The sequence below is a fragment of the Malus sylvestris genome, chromosome 13, assembly GCF_916048215.2.
Source record: "Malus sylvestris chromosome 13, drMalSylv7.2, whole genome shotgun sequence".
Taxonomy (NCBI): Eukaryota; Viridiplantae; Streptophyta; class Magnoliopsida; order Rosales; family Rosaceae; genus Malus; species Malus sylvestris.
The window spans coordinates 38,863,037-38,881,234 of record NC_062272.1 but is presented as its reverse complement, the minus strand read 5'-3'; the positions used below and the strand labels follow the sequence as shown (position 1 = coordinate 38,881,234).

At 39.5% G+C, this 18,198-nt stretch overlaps 1 long non-coding RNA gene across 1 annotated transcript; it reads right to left on the bottom strand.

The window, feature by feature from the left end:
* Nucleotides 1-3,384: 3,384 nt before the first annotated feature.
* Nucleotides 3,385-16,701, bottom strand: LOC126595813 (uncharacterized). Its single transcript, XR_007613701.1, has 2 exons — nt 15,998-16,701; nt 3,385-3,613 (listed from the first exon to the last, which is right to left on the bottom strand). It is a non-coding gene; the product is annotated as an uncharacterized LOC126595813 (long non-coding RNA).
* Nucleotides 16,702-18,198: the final 1,497 nt, after the last annotated feature.

The window sequence follows — 18,198 nt, the reverse complement described above, 5'->3', positions numbered from 1 at the left end:
GTCATATTTGATGCCTTTTCTGACTCATTTCAATTTTTCGTCAAGTCACACACTACGTGTAAAATTTATGTAATACATGAGCGTTGAAATTGTAACTATTGGTCAACATTTATTTCACCGAAATTTCGATGTCTACACTTACTCCTAACACTTCCTATTTAGTAGTGCACTCTAGCAGTTTTGGTTTTTAATTATTCATATATTTCTTATCTTTATTGCTTCCGCACTGTGCATATGGCTACGTCACCTTCACATGATGGCCAGCATGCCTTGATCTCGGTAGGGGTGTGTTAATAAATCATTTAAAATTTAAAATTTAAAATTAAATATAAATAGTAACTAACGAAAAATGACTGCACGATATAAGATGAATGATCACAATCACAAAATTTTCAGAATCCCCAAGAAAATGATCCGGCGAAGATCTTTTCTCACTTTCAAACCAACAAGTGGAATTTTCTTTTCCAACTAAAATAAAAGTGAGTGGACCTTTTTTGGCTTGGCCGCAACTCACCAAACATGCACCAACCCCAACTACATTCCTACTGCTACCGGGAGAGGAGTTATTGGCAAGTCACGTAATCTCTCCAGCAAGGTAGGAATTAGGAACAATATATAAGAATGTGTGCAACAATGGAAAGTTATTTCAGAATGCTTCATCTTAGGGTAGGCACGAGCTGGGCCGGATCCAAATTTGGAGGAGTCAGACTTGACCTGTTTGAAAATGAAACAGGGCGGAGCAAGTCATCATATTTTCAAAAATAAAACCAGACCTAACCCAACCTATTTGAAACGGGCCAATTCCTACGGATCCAAAGTTTTTTTTTTTAAATTTATTATGTGCAATTTTCATTTTTGCAAAAAGTTACAGAAAGATTAGCTAGTTCAACGCCATCGATGCAAAAGGCTAGAAAAGATACCTAGATGCATCAACAAGACTTCAAACGATCAATCATGGCAACAAGAAAGCATCAAATTTAGGCGATTACAAATCATTGGATCTAAATGTTCTGTGATCACCCTCCAACCATCTCTGCTCATCCATTTGCAATTTGATTACAACTTTATTCACCGATCCAAGGTGTTTTCTAAGAGGGATCCAATTTAAAAGAATGGTCTATTAAAAGTTTAAAAATCAAAACCCTTAAAAGTTTAAAACCCAGAAAACCCAATTAAAAGTTTAAAACCCAGAAAACCCAGTTAAAATTTTCAAACCTAGAAAACTTTCAACTCAATAAAACAAACCAACCTCATATCAGACCCCTAGAGAGATTGCAGAGACTGAATTCAGTAAATTACCTTAATTTGGGGAGGAGATGAGACGATGGTGGTGGCCGATTTCGATTCATAGGACGAACAAACGGAGAGAAAGACAAACTAAAGGAGTATTTGAACAGAGCTCAAGTTGATGGAGAGAGAGATGAACTGACAGAGAGAAAGAACAACGAAGTCGAGCAGTAGCAGTTCAATTTGGGACTTGGGTTGGGAGAGACGAGAGAAAAGTCGAGAGACTCGTGAGTCTGAGAGACGGAGATAGACGGAGAGAGACTGTGAGAGATGGGCTTCCAACCATTGAGATTTAATCTCACAATTTCCAACGGCTGAAACGGTCCAATCCAGGTACCCGTTTAACATTATTTTTGTACCTACCTCAAATTGAATTTTACGGCTTAATTTTCTTGTATTGCATAATTGAGAATATAATACATACAATCCTTGTTCTCCAAGGTAAACCAAAAAAGGACATAAGAAATATCCTTTCTAATAAAGGACTCTAGTATTTACACAATATTTACATTCATATTCTAAAACCAACTCACGCAACACTCCTCCTCAAGTTGGAGCATAGATGTCACACATGCCCAACTTGACAAGTGAGTTACCAAAAACTCTACTACACACGGCATGAGTGAGGATATCGGCAAGCTGCTCTTCTAAGTTCACAAATGGTACTGACACAATCTTCTTCTCAAACTTTTCCTTAATGAAATGTCGATCAACCTCCACATGCTTCGTTCTGTCATGTTGTACCGGGTTCTCTGCAATTTCTCGTGCCAACTTATTGTCACAATACAACTTTGTAGCCTCGTTTTGTTTGAAACCAAGACCCCAAAGCAACTTACGTAACCAAAGAACTTCACACACTCCATGTGCCATACCTCTTAATTCAGCCATCGCAGAAGACCTAGACACCACATTCTGTTTCTTACTTCTCCAAATAACCAAATTTCCACCAACGAATGTAAAATATCTAGAAGTAGAACGCTTATCAGTCACATCACCAGCCCAATCAACATCAATGAACCCCTCAATTTTTAGATGACCAAAATTTCTATACAAGATTCCTTTCCCTGGGATCGACTTTAAATACGCCAAGATACGCATAACAGCAGCCATATGATCCACACTTGGTGAGTGCATAAATTGACTCACCACACTCACTGCATATGCTATATCTGGACAGGTATGAGCTAAATAAATTAGTCTTCCTACCAGCTGATGCAATGAAAGTTAAGCACTCAAATTAAACCCTCTTTTGACAATTATAGTATATGTATAAGTAGGGATCATTCTTAAACCGGGGATTAGGAGGGCTTGCTAAAACCTCTAAACTTACTCAAAAACATAAAAATAAATTAAAAACGTTTGAATAGACTCAAGGGACTCAAAATAGATTCTAAAGACTCAAAACAACTTAAAAACACTCAAAATTGCCTAAAAACAAAGACTAGGCAGTTTCTGACTCTAACACACAACTTTGGACGAAATTTGGTTTTTGACTTGACTCAAAACACTCTAAAACACAAACAAAACAGATTTTAACAATTTGAAACAAGAAAGTAAAAGGGGGGTTTTAGTTTTGATGAATTTGAAACAAACAAACAAACAACTTCTAAAATTAGACAGATTGTAAAACGAATTTAAGAAATGAGATGATGGATGGATTAGTTAGAGGTCCGTTCTTCACACATGACACACTTGTATGTGAATCGATTTCCAATTGCTTTTCAATTAACTATGATGCTCAACACCCCAAATTAACCGTGATGCACAAATTAACCCTCAGATTTTCCTTTACTCATTGAGTTGGATGAATGCATGCAACAACCCAAATCATTCTCTAAAAGTCCCCTATATGAATGCATAATAGAGATACAATCAGAGATCATTACGTTCAATGAAAATCATAAGTGTTGACGAGGCAATTATAACTATGAATGCATGATACATTTGCCAAGAATTCAATTAACGCGATTGTGATAAACAACCTTCACTACTCATGAATATAAACTTGTAACGATTAGGTGAAACTCATTTATATTCTACCATCTAATTCATGCATGAAAACTAAGTATGCATCCTTAATAAACATACAAGAATTAGTTATGAATAAAATATATAATTGAATTGCAATCACAACTTATCAAATCACAATTGGAGGAAATCAATTCAAATCTCAAGCATGTTCATGGCTTCAAACTTCCCCCTAACTAAATAGGGGTTTAGCCACTCATAATTGCAACAAAATTAGAAAGTAATAAAGTAGACATTGAAAGCAAGAACGAAGTACACCTAAAACGCTCCAAAGTTCCAAGCTTGAAACGCCAAGGACCTTTGTTTTCAGCACCTTGTTGTAGCACAAGTGTCTAGGATATGTATGGATATATGGATGGAATGGATTTGCACGGCTAAGAGATGAAAGTGTACGGATTGGTGAGATGTAGTATGGCTAGATGAATGGATGGAGGTCACTACAAGGAAATTGTGTTTGTGAATGAAATGAAGCTCTTTTGATGGATCAAGATTGTACCCCTTTGGAAGGGGGGTGGTGGATGTATTTATAGGCTAGGGAGAGGACCACTCCATTTCCTTTGCATGTGCAGATTGCATGGGTGTGTGCTGTCCATGTTTCTCCTTTCCTTTTGCACACACATGCTTCATCATTTCAGCCACCAATCCACCCATTTTCTGCCCATGTTTCTCCTTTCCTTTGCATGTGGGTGTGTCTTCTCTTTCTAGCTGTGCATTTCCACTTGCTCCAAAGCCAAATGAGTGCAATCATAACCCCATTTGCTGCTGAGTGTTGATGACAAAGAAAAACACAAAACAAGTGCCTTTACTTTCTCATTTTATTAGCCAAATCTGCTTAGCCCTTTTCTAACCTTTCAGTGTTACAATGCCCATAACTTCTTCTAGAAAAATGATATTAACAATCCGTAAATTTCTCCAGAAAGTAGATATCCGTAGATTTCCAAGCATATAAGGCTCATTCTCTCATTCATTCGGAGTTGTTCGTAACATGCTTCCAAAGTCAGCTAATCTGCACAGGCAGTTTTGACGAATTTGTTGGCTGTCCATGTTTCTTTTTTGCACATGCCTTGTATAATGTTATCTCCATGTTCTTGTGGCAGAAATGTTAAGTAATGATGAAGGGTTGCTGCTGCACAAGTGTGAAGGATGGTGCTCAAGGCCTCTTTGCATGTGTGTGTATGTCCATGTAATCATCATTTCCACATCTTCATTCTTCATTTTCTGATTTCCTGCTGCCCATGCCGTGTGTTTCCTTGCATTCCCATGTGTGTGTGCTACCATCTAGTCATCATTTCCACATGTACAAGCTGTCACACTTGCACACACACATGCTCTTCATTATTTCAGCCACAATTCAACTCATTTCCTGCCCATGCCGTGCCTTTCTTTCCCATGTGTGTGCTGCCATGCTTTCTTCCATGTGCCGTGCCTTTCTTGCTGTTTTCTTCTTTGCATGTGTGTGTTGTCATCTTTGTTTCTCCCTTGCACATGACATGTGCTATCCATGTTTAGATCCCCTTTGCATTTGCACACACTTGCTTCAACATTTCAGCCACAAACCACTATACTTTCACTCCATGCCGTGTGTGTGTTGTCTTTGCATGTGGGTGTCTTTGCATGTACCTTACATGATGTTGTCTCCATCACATGGCAGCTATGATGTTTGTTAGTTGTAGGTCACACACTTACACACATATGCTGAATTCTAATCTTCCCAAAATGTCCATCCTCATGTCTCCAAGTACATGCAATCCATTTCATCCCAAAATTGCTCTAAAATGCACCAAAATGCACTTTTCTTGCCATCTTTGTTATTAGGACCTACAAACATACGAAAATGGTTTAAAACACTCTTATAAGCAATAACTAACTAAGTAAGTGTAAGAAAACATGTTAACTAAGTCGCATAAATATGCTCCTATCAAATTCCCCCACACTTAGCTTTTGCTAGTCCTCGAGCAAAATAAAGAAAACAAACAAACAAACAAAACAAAGTAAAAAAACACATTCTAATCCTTCCAACATTTGCCTCAGGGATTTCCAATGCACATGACATGTTAAAAATCATTATTCCCACAGATTTTAGTTATCTTCACACTTGAGCACATACTTAATCACAGTCACCACTTACTAGTTCACATTTAACCAATTAAAATGATGTTTTGAATGTAGTAACATGCCTTAGAGAATTTGCTCAATTCCTTACAAGATACTCTCTATTTTCACACATTTTCTGACTACACACCCTACACTAGTTATATGTGAGAAGATTGATGTAAACATGGAAACGAACACTCACATATATGTGTTACAAAGAAAGCAATTTCTGGAGTTATTAAGCATGTTTAGATATGATCTCATGAATGGAATGCTACTACTTAGATGCGAGAACCAGTGACACCATATGCTCATACCAAATTCAAACTCCACAAATTGAAACACATAACACTCAAGATAGAAGTCAAGGGTTGTAACGGGGCTTGGGGTAATGGTTAACAAAGGAAAGATAGGGATAACAAACGTTCTTAAAGCAATAGCAAGCAAAGTAATGAAATCGAAACTTAGAATTCACTTTAGAATGCAGAAATCAACTTTTAACACAAATGGAAGATTTAAGCAACACTTAGGGCCGAATTCAATGTTTTGGACCCTTTCTTCAACAAACAACACTTTAGAACTCTTTTTCATACATTTTCACAACTTTTTTTTTTTTTTTTCGACCCGTGCCTTATTAAGGACTTTGGCGCACACACACACACAAGAATCACTTCCCCCACACTTGTTTTCTGCAATACATTAACAAAAAATAATTCAATTTGAGTCATGCTTTACTATGCTTCAAGAACAAGGGTATGGATGGTCCTAATCTAGGCTAGGTGAGGATAGTGTGGGTTAACAAAGAACGTAGGCTAAACAAGGCTCAATGGGGTTAAACTTAAACATATAATGAATGGGATAGGCTTTTTGGCTCTCGGCTCACTAAACAACTTCATCTTGAATATGTGTTATGCAAATCAATAACATGCTTTGTATGAAATAGGCATGAGTTCTAGCATTTGGAACTAAATGATGAAACACCTTCTAAGTAGCAACCAAGCAAAGAATAATGAGATCATGCAACGACTTTAGAAAACAATGATGCACAGTTTATTAACTCTCCAAATAAACGTTTAGGCTCAAGTCTCACAAGGTTGTAGCGTACATTTGAGTTCCTTCTTTCAAGCATGTTACAAAACTGATTTTTTCTTTATGATTGCATGTGAATTCATAAATTATAACCACAACCAAGCATACACCAAAGAGTAAATCAAATGTTCATCCATGTTTATAACTCTCTTTAGCAGTCATGTAATTAAAAACCAAATCCTCATCATTGTGTTGGAAGGTACCCTAAGACACATACAAAAACAACTCTTTTTGGTTTTTTTTTTTCAAAACAATTTTTCAAATTTTTATGAGATTTTCATGTCAAAACACACTAAAATACTCCAAAATAGCTTAAAAACACTTAAAACAGCAATGAACAACACTAGAAGTAATGGGTGATAAACTCCTACGAATTTCATGCAAAACAACTTGGTTACCCCCCCCCCCCCCCACACTTAAATCAAACATTGTCCTCAATGTTTTAAGCATAAACTCACACAAAAACAAGCAAACAAACAATTAACGAATAAACATGACAAATATGGCAAAGTAAAAACCAGACAGAGTAGAGTTTAAGAATGCAAATCTGGTTTTGGAGATAGATGATCTTGTTGACTTTCCACAGCTTTGATCTCGAACTGGTTTGGAATTCTGAGCGAGAAATATGAGAGTTCCTTGGTTTCAAATCAGACTCCTTCTGCTGGGATGATTTGATTGTGCAGTCTGCATTCTTCTCTGCTTGTTTCTTTTACATGGCGGGCAGGCATGAGGTAAAGGTGTTGGTCTGTTTCTTTCTTCAATCTTTCCAAGTGCCCACCTCTTGCTTTCTTTCTCCTTGTCCCTAGCTAAGGATGAATTGGTAAATTGTCTCCACATGTTTCGAGGTATCATTTTCACTTCCCTTATCTGTTCCCCAGGCAGATGTGGTAGACGAAACGGAAGCATAAGATGATGAGGATGAGTACTCGAGAGCAAGGCTAGGTAAGCAATCAGGAAGGGGTTCCAGGCAGTCGGTTCTAGATCGGAAGATTGATACCAAGTGCTGGCTGATTACTCACTTTCTCCTTGTCCTAAAACAACGACAAGGAGAAGGACAAGGAGAAAGCATGATATAAAATACTCTTGCTTTCAACCTTCATGATATGAAATACTTTTGCTTTAGATGGGTTGTTTGCAGAGGTACCCCAAGGAATAAGGAACACTGAGTGACTCGAGAGGGTTTGTTAGAAAGGCATTCTCTGAGAAGAAGAAGGGTTATGTATGTCTGCCTTGCAATTGAGGGTGAAGGATGACATTTATAAAAATCAATAACCGGTACTAGTCTTTCACTCTCGTCAGCAACCGTTGGATGATTTAATAGTAAACTTCACGTGCTTTCTACTTCACAAGACGACAGATTGCCCGTAATTTCCGGAAAGCTGACTCTGCATGTGACAGATGTTGACACGTCTGAAAAAACAGATGGTTGGAATCGACGCTTTGACAAACTGCCCGTGATTTCCGGAAAGCTTACTCTGCATGTGACAGATGTTGACACGTCTGGAAAAGCAGATGGTTGGAATTGGCGCTTCGAAAAACTACCCGTGATTTCTGTAAAGCTTACTCTGCATGTGACAGATGTTGACAAATCTGGAAAATAAGATTGGCCGTGGTTTCTGAGCAAGCTTAGCTTTTGAGAAAGCTAGCGCCTCTTTGATTTTTTAGTTGGCCTCTTCGATTTCTGAGCTCGCCTCTTCGATCTCTGAAATCCCATCGTGTGCTGATTTTTATAGAGGTATGCAGGACGTTCAAAGCACACTTCAATTTCTGCTTGTAAAAACTCCCGTTTTGCACTTCTACAATCTTGACTTGTCCGATCTCCTCTTTCTTTAACACCTCTGAAAAATGTCTGGCCCTTCCGACCGTCGTTTTGACTTGAACCTTGGTGAAGAGGCAGCCCCGCCTTCTCCAGACAATATATGGCGCCCATCCTTCATATCCCCTACTGGTCCCCTTACCGTTGGGGATTCGGTGATGAAGAATGATATGACAGCTGCGGTGGTGGCCAGGAACCTTGTCACTCCTAAAGATAACAGACTACTTGCCAAATGGTCTGATGAGTTGGCTGTTAAGGAATCTCTGGCTCTTAGTGTGCAGTGCGCAGGTTCCGTGTCCAATATGGCCCAACGCCTATTTGCCCGAACCCGTCAAGTTGAATCATTGGCGGCTGAAGTGATGAGTCTCAAGCAGGAGATTAGAGGGCTTAAGCATGAAAATAAACAATTGCACAGGCTCGCACATAATTATGCTACAAACATGAAGAGGAAGATTGACCAGATGCAAGAATCTGATGGTCAGATTTTACTTGATCATCAGCGGTTTGTGGGTTTGTTCCAACAGCATTTGCCTTCGTCTTCTGGGGCTGTGCCGCGTAATGAAGCTCCAAATGATCAACCTCTGATGCCTCCTCCTTCTGGGGCTCCGCCGACTACTGAGACTTCTCTTAAGCAGCCTTTGTGAAGGCTCCCTCTTGTATTTATCTGATTAATGTTCCTTTCTTTTTTTATGAATGTAAAAATACCTTGCATAATTGTCAGTGTTTCAAAAATAAACCCACACCAAAAATAATTTAAACAAGCAACAAAATAAAAATGACAATCATGGCAAAATAAAACTACAGAAAATGGAAGGTTTTTAGAAACGCAAAACTGATTGTGGAGCAATTCAAAAATCTTCCTTATTTGAATACATGGGTTGCCTCCCAAGAAGCGCTTTCTTTAACGTCTTGCAGCCGGACGATACCTCATTTTAAGCTTCATTAGGGCTCACGGCATGGAGAGGTATTTCCTCCACGATATGCTCTTCAAACAGGTCGTAATAGGGCTTCAAACGATGCCCATTCACCTTAAATTCATGGCCAGTTTTCATGCTTTGGACTTGGACTGCACCATGGGAAAAAACATTAGTAATAACAAAGGGTCCAATCCACTTAGAGCGTAACTTACCGGGGAATAACCGAAGGCGAGAATCAAAGAGAAGCACTTTCTGCCCCTTGGAGAATGTCTTTGTACGAAGCATCTTGTCATGATACGCCTTGGTCTTATCCTTGTAAATCCAAGCATTCTCGTACGCCTCATGCCTAATCTCCTCGAGTTCATTTAATTGGAGCTTTCTATGCACCCCGGCAGCATCTATATCCATGTTGAAGGTCTTCACAACCCAATGTGCTTTGTGCTCTAACTCGACGGGCAAATGACATGGCTTACCATAGATGAGCCGAAAAGGGGACATGCCAAGGGGAGTTTTGTAGGCCATACGATAAGCCCACAATGCATCGTCTAAGCGCAAGCTCCAATCCTTCCTTGTTGGCCCCACAGTTTTCTCAAGGATTTGCTTGATCTCTTTGTTTGAAACCTCGGCTTGCCCATTGGTCTGAGGATGATAAGGTGTTGAAACCTTATGTGTAACATTGTACTTTTTTAGCAAAGCCTCAATGGTTCGATTACAAAAGTGGGATCCTCCATCACTAATGAGAACTCTAGGCATTCCAAACCTAGCAAAAATGTTAGTTTTCACAAAATCTGCAACAACCTTAGAATCGTTAGTATGAGTGGCTTTTGCTTCCACCCATTTTGAAACGTAATCAACAGCTAGCAAGATATAAGTTAAACCATAGGATTGAAGGAAAGGACCCATGAAATCAATACCCCAAACGTCAAAAATTTCAACAAAGGATAGGGGTTGCTGCGGCATTTGATCCTTGGTACCTATGTTTCCCATTCTTTGGCACCGATCACACGTTAGACAATAAGTTCTAGCATCTTTAAACAACGTGGGCCAATAAAATCCACATTCAAGAACCTTTAATGCCGTTCTTTGAGTGCCAAAATGTCCACCATAAGCATAAGTATGACAAAATCTTAGAATCGAAAGAAATTCACAATCATGCACACATATACACAAAATCTGATCAGAGCAATACTTCCACAAATAGGGATCATCCCAAACATAGAAGCGTGCATCTTTTCGAAGTTTATCACATTGGTGCTTGGTGAGAGTGCTAGGAACTTGTTTAGACACTATGTAATTCACTAGATCGGCATACCATGGTTCACTTACCTCAATGGACAGCAACTGCTCATCGGGGAAAGTTTCAGGGATAAGCACGTTATGCTCATGCTCCTCATGGACCATTCAGCTCAAGTGGTCAGCCACCACATTCTCGCTTCCTTTCCTGTCTCGGATTTCGATGTCAAACTCTTGAAGAAGAAGCATCCAACGAATGAGCCTCGGTTTTGCTTCCTTCTTCGTTAGTAAGTACTTTAAAACTGCATGATCAGTATAAACAATCACTTTAGTTCCAATTAAGTAAGATCGAAATTTATCTAAAGCAAAGACAATAGCTAGAAGTTCTTTTTCCGTTGTGGAGTAGTTCAATTGGGCATCATTGAGAGTTCGAGAGGCATAGTATATAACATGCGGCTGCTTGTCTTTTCTTTGCCCCAAAACAGCGCCTAATGCATAGTCGGATGCATCGCACATAAGCTCAAAAGGAAGGCTCCAATCGGGAGGAACAATGATAGGGGCTGAAGTGAGATTCTCTTTGAGCTGCTTGAATGCTGATTCACACTCCTCATCAAACTGGAAGGGCACATCTTTTTGAAGCAATCGGCAAAGGGGGTTGGATATTTTGGAAAAATCCTTGATGAAACGCCTGTAGAACCCTACATGGCCAAGAAACGAACGAACCTCTCTAACCGAAGTAGGAGAGGGTAAGTGACGTACACGGTCTATTTTTGATTTATCTACTTCAATTCCTTTTTCTGAAACAATATGGCCTAAAACTATACCTTGTTTAACCATAAAGTGGCATTTTTCCCAATTCAACACAAGGTTAGTTTTAACACATCGTTTCAAGATCAAGGTCAGATTATCCAAACAATTATCAAAAGACTCCCCAAATACACTGAAATCATCCATAAATACCTCAATTATCTTCTCAACATAATCAGAGAATATACTTACCATACACCTTTGGAAAGTGGCAAGTGCGTTGCATAGGCCGAATGGCATGCGACGATAGGCAAAAGTTCCAAAGGGACATGTGAATGTGGTCTTCTCTTGGTCATCCGGTGCTATTACAATTTGGTTATATCCAGAATATCCATCAAGAAAACAATAAAAAGCACGACCGGCTAACCTTTCAAGCATTTGGTCGATGAATGGCAAAGGACAGTGATCTTTCCTCGTTGTAGCATTTAGCTTCCTATAGTCAATACAAACACGCCATCCAGTTTGAATTCGTGTAGGTACCAACTCGTTCTCATCATTCTTGACAACAGTAACTCCAGACTTCTTGGGAACGACTTGAACTGGTGAAACCCAATGGCTATCGAAGATAGGATAGATCACGCCACAATCTAAGAGCTTGATTATTTCCTTCTTCACAACTTCCATCATAGGAGGGTTAAGACGGCGTTGAGCCTCTCGGGATGGTTTAGTCCCCTCCTCAAGAAGTATGCGATGCATGCAAGTGGTGGGGCTAATTCCCCTAATGTCGGCCAAGGTCCACCCCATGGCTGTTTTGTGCTCTCGTAGCACTCTCACAAGCTTTTCTTCTTCATGTGTCGTGAGACTTGAAGAAACAATGACGGGCAATGTCTCATCATTTCCCAAAAACACATATTTCAAATGGTCCGGCAACGGCTTAAGTTCAAGAGTAGGTGCCTGATCAACAGAAGGTAACATCTTAGTAGAAACTGAACTTGAAATTGAGAGCGGAACCTTACCATATTGTCGTGGAAGCGACTCAAGGGCAGCCACAACCTCCACAACTTCCTCATTAAAGGGCACGACATTGGGCTCCCCAATTTGGCCGTGGGTTTGCATTGCCCTAAGTTCTTGGTTTTTTAGTTCTATGCCCTTCGTAATGGCTATTTCAAGGGCATCCTCGTTCAATTCCTCAAGATACTCCTGCGCCAAAGAATCAATAACATCAATAGAAAAGCAAGAGTGATCATCAACAGGATATCTCATAGTTTCAGAAATATTAAAATTGATAACTTCCCCATCAAATTCCATCGTCAAAGTTCCTTTGTATACATCAATCTTTGTACGGGCTGTCTTCATGAATGGCCTACCAAGAAGAATTGGCAAAGAGGTGGAATGGACTGAATCTTCCATGTCTAAAACATAAAAATCAGCCGGAAAGATCAAATGGTTCACCTGTACTAAAACATCCTCCAAAACACCTTTTAGGTATGCGTTAGAACGATCAGCCAATTGTATAATCACACCATCCTTTTTCAATTCACCCAAGTTCATAGATGCATATATAGAGTAAGGCATGACATTTATAGATGCACCTAAATCTAGCATTGCATTTTCAAATCGAGTATTGCCAATCACATAGGGAATCGTAAAACTTCCGGGGTCTTTGCATTTAGTGGGCATTTTACGTTGCAATACGGCTGAAACATTTTCACTTACCTTAACTACCTCTTTGTTCGACATTCTTCTCTTGGTTGTGCATAACTCTTTGAGAAATTTGGCATATTTCAGGACTTGTTTAATTGCCTCAAGGAGTGGAATGTTTACTTGCACTTTCCGGAATGTTTCAAGAATGTCTTTCTCACTCTCATCCTTCTTCGATTGCATGAACCTACGAGGAAAATGAACATGAGTCATATTAGTATTAAGTGAATTTGAACTCAACTTACCTTGTTTGGCCGATTTATGAATGATAGGGGCCTGGGGCAATGGTTGATTCACTCTTTCCGTGGGTGTGCTAGTGCTCCCCTCCTCATTTTGCAGCTTTTCATCCTCTTTTTGGGCAGATTTAGGAGTGTCGGACTCACTTCCAACTTCTTTTCCACTACGCAACATGATGGCTTTGGCGAATTCGAATCCGCCCTTTGGATTCACATTTGTTGAACTTGGTAACTTGCCTTGTTCTCTACTGAATTGCCCCATGAATTCAGCCATTTGTCCCATTTGTTTTTTCAAATCTTCCACCTCCTTGGCTTGATTTTGCATGCCCTGCGCCACATTGGTTAGCAATTGAACAAGTTGATCATTATCCATGGGCGAACTTGTTCTCGGTTGGGCCGAGGGTGGTTGATTTTGTTGATATGGCCGTGGGAACCCAGGGGGGTTTTGCCTAAATCCCCCTTGTTGTGCAGGTTGTTGGGGCTCTCTCCACTTCATATTAGGGTGATCTCTCCATCCGGGGTTGTCTGTGTTCGAGTATGGATCGTATCTGGTTTGATTTTGGCCTTGGAATCCAATAGCATTGGCAGATTCCCATCCACCATTCTCGATCAACTGAGGGCATTTCTCGGATGAATGCCTTTGGATGGAGCACACGGTGCAAACTTGATTTTCTTGTGGTTTTGACCCAATTACAACCTGAGACACAAGAGAGGTAAGATTAGCAAGTTGTGATTGAATTTCAAAAATTGCATTTACCTCATTCACACTATGTTGTCGTGGGCCTTCTCTTTGTCCAACACCCTCATATTGTTGTGCATTGTGTGCTCGGTTTGCAATTAAAGTCTTGGCAGCCACCGGAGTCATGTCAACCAACGCACCACCCACCGAGGCATCTAGCATTTGACGTTCAATGGGGAGGAGTCCTTCGTACAAGTATTGAATGAGCAGCTCCTCCTTCATTTGGTGCTGTGGACATGAAGCAACAAGAGTTTTATAACGTTCATAATATGTGGGAAACGATTCACCTTGATTTTGTTGAATCCCACTAATCTTCTTCCTCAAGAGAATGACTCTCGAAGTGGGGAAGAACTTCTCTAAAAACGCCCTCTTCATGCTTTCCCAAGACGTGACCGTTCCGGGTGCTAACTCATAAAGCCAATCTTTAGCCCTTTCCAAAAGAGAGAATTGAAAGGCCTTCATCATCAAAATGTTCCCATCGACATTGATGGGAGTCATGCTCGAACAAACCACTTCGAACTCTTTAAGATGCTTGTTTGGATCTTCCATGGACAGCCCATGGTATTTAGGAATGTGATGCAACAAGCTTGACTTCAATTCGAACTCATTGGTCTTGCCTTGAGCAGCCATAGGGTATTGAATGCAAAGGGGTGCGGCATTTGCCAACCCCGAGGCCGAGAGTTCTTTGATTGTACGATTGTCCGTTGCCATGACTTCTTCTTCTTTTTCTTCAAATTCAGATTCGGCCTCTGAACTTGAACTAGGTTCACTAGGTTCTGGATGCCTCTTCTTTCTTCTCAAAGTTCTTTCAAAATCGCCGTCGAACTCCGAGATGTTTGCACTAATATGTTGAGAATTACGAGTCATAAACTAGAACCTAAAAATAAGAAATAAACCCAATCAGCAAACTAAAATAAAAACAGACAAAAATAAATAAAAAGAAACAACGAGGGAATAGCAAAGTTGCTAATCCCCGGCAACGGCGCCAAAATTTGATGCAATGAAAGTTAAGCACTCAAATTAAACCCTCTTTTGACAATTGTAGTATATGTATAAGTAGGGATCGTTCTTAAACTGGGGATTAGGAGGGCTTGCTAAAACCTCTAAACTTACTCAAAAACTTAAAAATAAATTAAAAACGTTTGAATAGACTCAAGGGACTCAAAACAGATTCTAAAGACTCAAAACAACTTAAAAACACTCAAAACTGCCTAAAAACAAAGACTAGGCAGTTTCTGACTCTAACACAACTTTGGACGAAATTTGGTTTTTGACTTGACTCAAAACACTCTAAAACACAAACAAAACAGATTTTAACACTTTGAAACAAGAAAGTAAAAGGGGTTTTTAGTTTTGATGAATTTGAAACAAACAAACAAACAAACAACTTATAAAATTAGACAGATTGTAAAACGAATTTAAGAAATGAGATGATGGATGGATTAGTTAGAGGTCCGTTCTTCACACATGACACACTTGTATATGAATCGATTTCCAATTGCTTTTGAATTAACTATGATGCTCAACACCCCAAATTAACCGTGATGCACAAATTAACCCTCAGATTTTCCTTTACTCATTGAGTTGGATGAATGCATGCAACAACCCAAATCATTCTCTAAAAGTCCCCTATATGAATGCATAATAGAGATACAATCAGAGATCATTACGTTCAATGAAAATCATAAGTGTTGACGAGGCAATTATAACTATGAATGCATGATACATTTGCCAAGAATTCAATTAACGCGAATATGATAAACAACCTTCACTACTCATGAATATAAACTTGTAACGATTAGGTGAAACTCATTTATATTCTAGCATCTAATTCATGCATGAAAACTAAGTATGCATCCTTAATAAACATACAAGAATTAGTTATGAATAAAATAGATAATTGAATTGCAATCACAACTTATCAAATCACAATTGGAGGAAATCAATTCAAATCTCAAGCATGTTCATGGCTTCAAACTTCCCCCTAACTAAATAGGGGTTTAGCCACTCATAATTGCAACAAAATTAGAAAGTAATAAAGTAGACATTGAAAGCAAAAACGAAGTACACCTAAAACGCTCCAAAGTTCCAAGCTTGAAACGCCAAGGACCTTTGTTTTCACCACCTTGTTGTAGCACAAGTGTCTAGGATGTGTATGGATATATGGATGGAATGGATTTGCACGGCTAAGAGATGAAAGTGTATGGATTGGTGAGATGTAGTATGGCTAGATGAATGGATGGAGGTCACTACAAGGAAATTGTGTTTGTGAATGAAATGAAGCTCTTTTGATGGATCAAGATTGTACCCCTTTGGAAGGGGGGTGGTGGATGTATTTATAGGCTAGGGAGAGGACCACTCCATTTCCTTTGCATGTGCAGATTGCATGGGTGTGTGCTGTCCATGTTTCTCCTTCCTTTTGCACACACATGCTTCATCATTTCAGCTACCAATCCACCCATTTTCTGCCCATGTTTCTCCTTTCCTTTGCATGTGGGTGTGTCTTCTCTTTCTAGCTGTGCATTTCCACTTGCTCCAAAGCCAAATGAGTGCAATCATAACCCCATTTGCTGCTGAGTGTTGATGACAAAGCAAAACACAAAACAAGTGCCTTTACTTTCTCATTTTATTAGCCAAATCTGCTTAGCCCTTTTCTGAACCTTTCAGTGTTACAATGCCCATAACTTCTTCTAGAAAAATGATATTAACAATCCGTAAATTTCTCCAGAAAATAGACATCCGTAGCTTTCCAAGCATATAAAGATCATTCTCTCATTCATTCGGAGCTGTTCGTAACATGCTTCCAAAGTCAGCTAATCTGCACAGGCAGTTTTGACGAATTTATTGGCTGTCCATGTTTCTCTTTTGCACATGCCTTGTATAATGTTGTCTCCATGTTCTTGTGGCAGAAATGTTAAGTAATGATGAAGGGTTTCTGCTGCACAAGTGTGAAGGATGGTGCTCAAGGCCTCTTTGCATGTGTGTGTATGTCCATGTAATCATCATTTCCACATCTTCATTCTTCATTTTCTGATTTCATGCTGCCCATGCCGTGTGTTTCCTTGCATTCCCATGTGTGTGTGCTGCCATCTAGTCATCATTTCCACATGTACAAGCTGTCACACTTGCACACACACATGCTCTTCATTAATTCAGCCACAATTCAACTCATTTCCTGCCCATGCCGTGCCTTTCTTTCCCATGTGTGCGCTGCCATGCTTTCTTCCATGTGCTGTGCGTTTCTTGCTGTTTTCTTCTTTGCATGTGTGTGTTGTCATCTTTGTTTCTCCTTTGCAAATGACATGTGCTATCCATGTTTAGATCCCCTTTGCATTTGCACACACTTGCTTCAACATTTTAGCCACAAACCACTATACTTTCTCTCCATGCCGTGTGTGTGTTGTCTTTGCATGTGGGTGTCTTTGCATGTACCTTGCATGATGTTGTCTCCATCACATGGCAGCTATGATGTTTGTTAGTTGTAGGTCACACACTTACACACATATGTTGAATTCTAATCTTCCCAAAACGTCCATCCTCATGTCTCCAAGTGCATGCAATCCATTTCATCCCAAAATTGCTCTAAAATGCACCAAAATGCACTTTTCTTGCCATCTTTGTTATTAGGACCTACAAACATACGAAAATAGTTTAAAACACTCTTATAAGCAATAACTAACTAAGTAAGTGTAAGAAAACATGTTAACTAAGTCGCATAAATATGCTCCTATCACCAGCCTCTGATATCTGCCTTTATCCACTGGTTCTTGATCTGGATAAATCCCTAAGTGATGTTTCTCCACAATAGGCGTATCCACAGGTTTACACTCAAGCATACCTATTTCCTTTAACAAATCAAGAACATAGTTCCTTTGAGACAAGAAAATACCTTTGGACGAACGAGCAACCTTAACTCCCAAAAAATACTTTAAGTCACCCAAACTCTTCATCTCGAACTCGGCCGCAAGGTTCTTCTCCAATTTGACAATCTCATCTGAATCATCCCCTGTTATTATCATATCTTCCACATAAATAATTAAGGCTGCTACTTTACCAATCCTCCATTTCACAAATAGAGTATGATTAGAATGACTCTGATAATACCCATTCTTTCTCATGGTCTGAGTGAATCTTCCAAACCATGCACGAGGTGACTGCTTTAGCCCATAAAGAGACTTCCGCAATCGACACACTCCCTTTTGCCCTCCATTATCATATCCTAGAGGAAAATTCATGTACACTTCCTCCTCCAAATGTCCATGAAGAAATGCATTTTTTACATCAAACTGTTTCAATGGCCAATTCAAATTC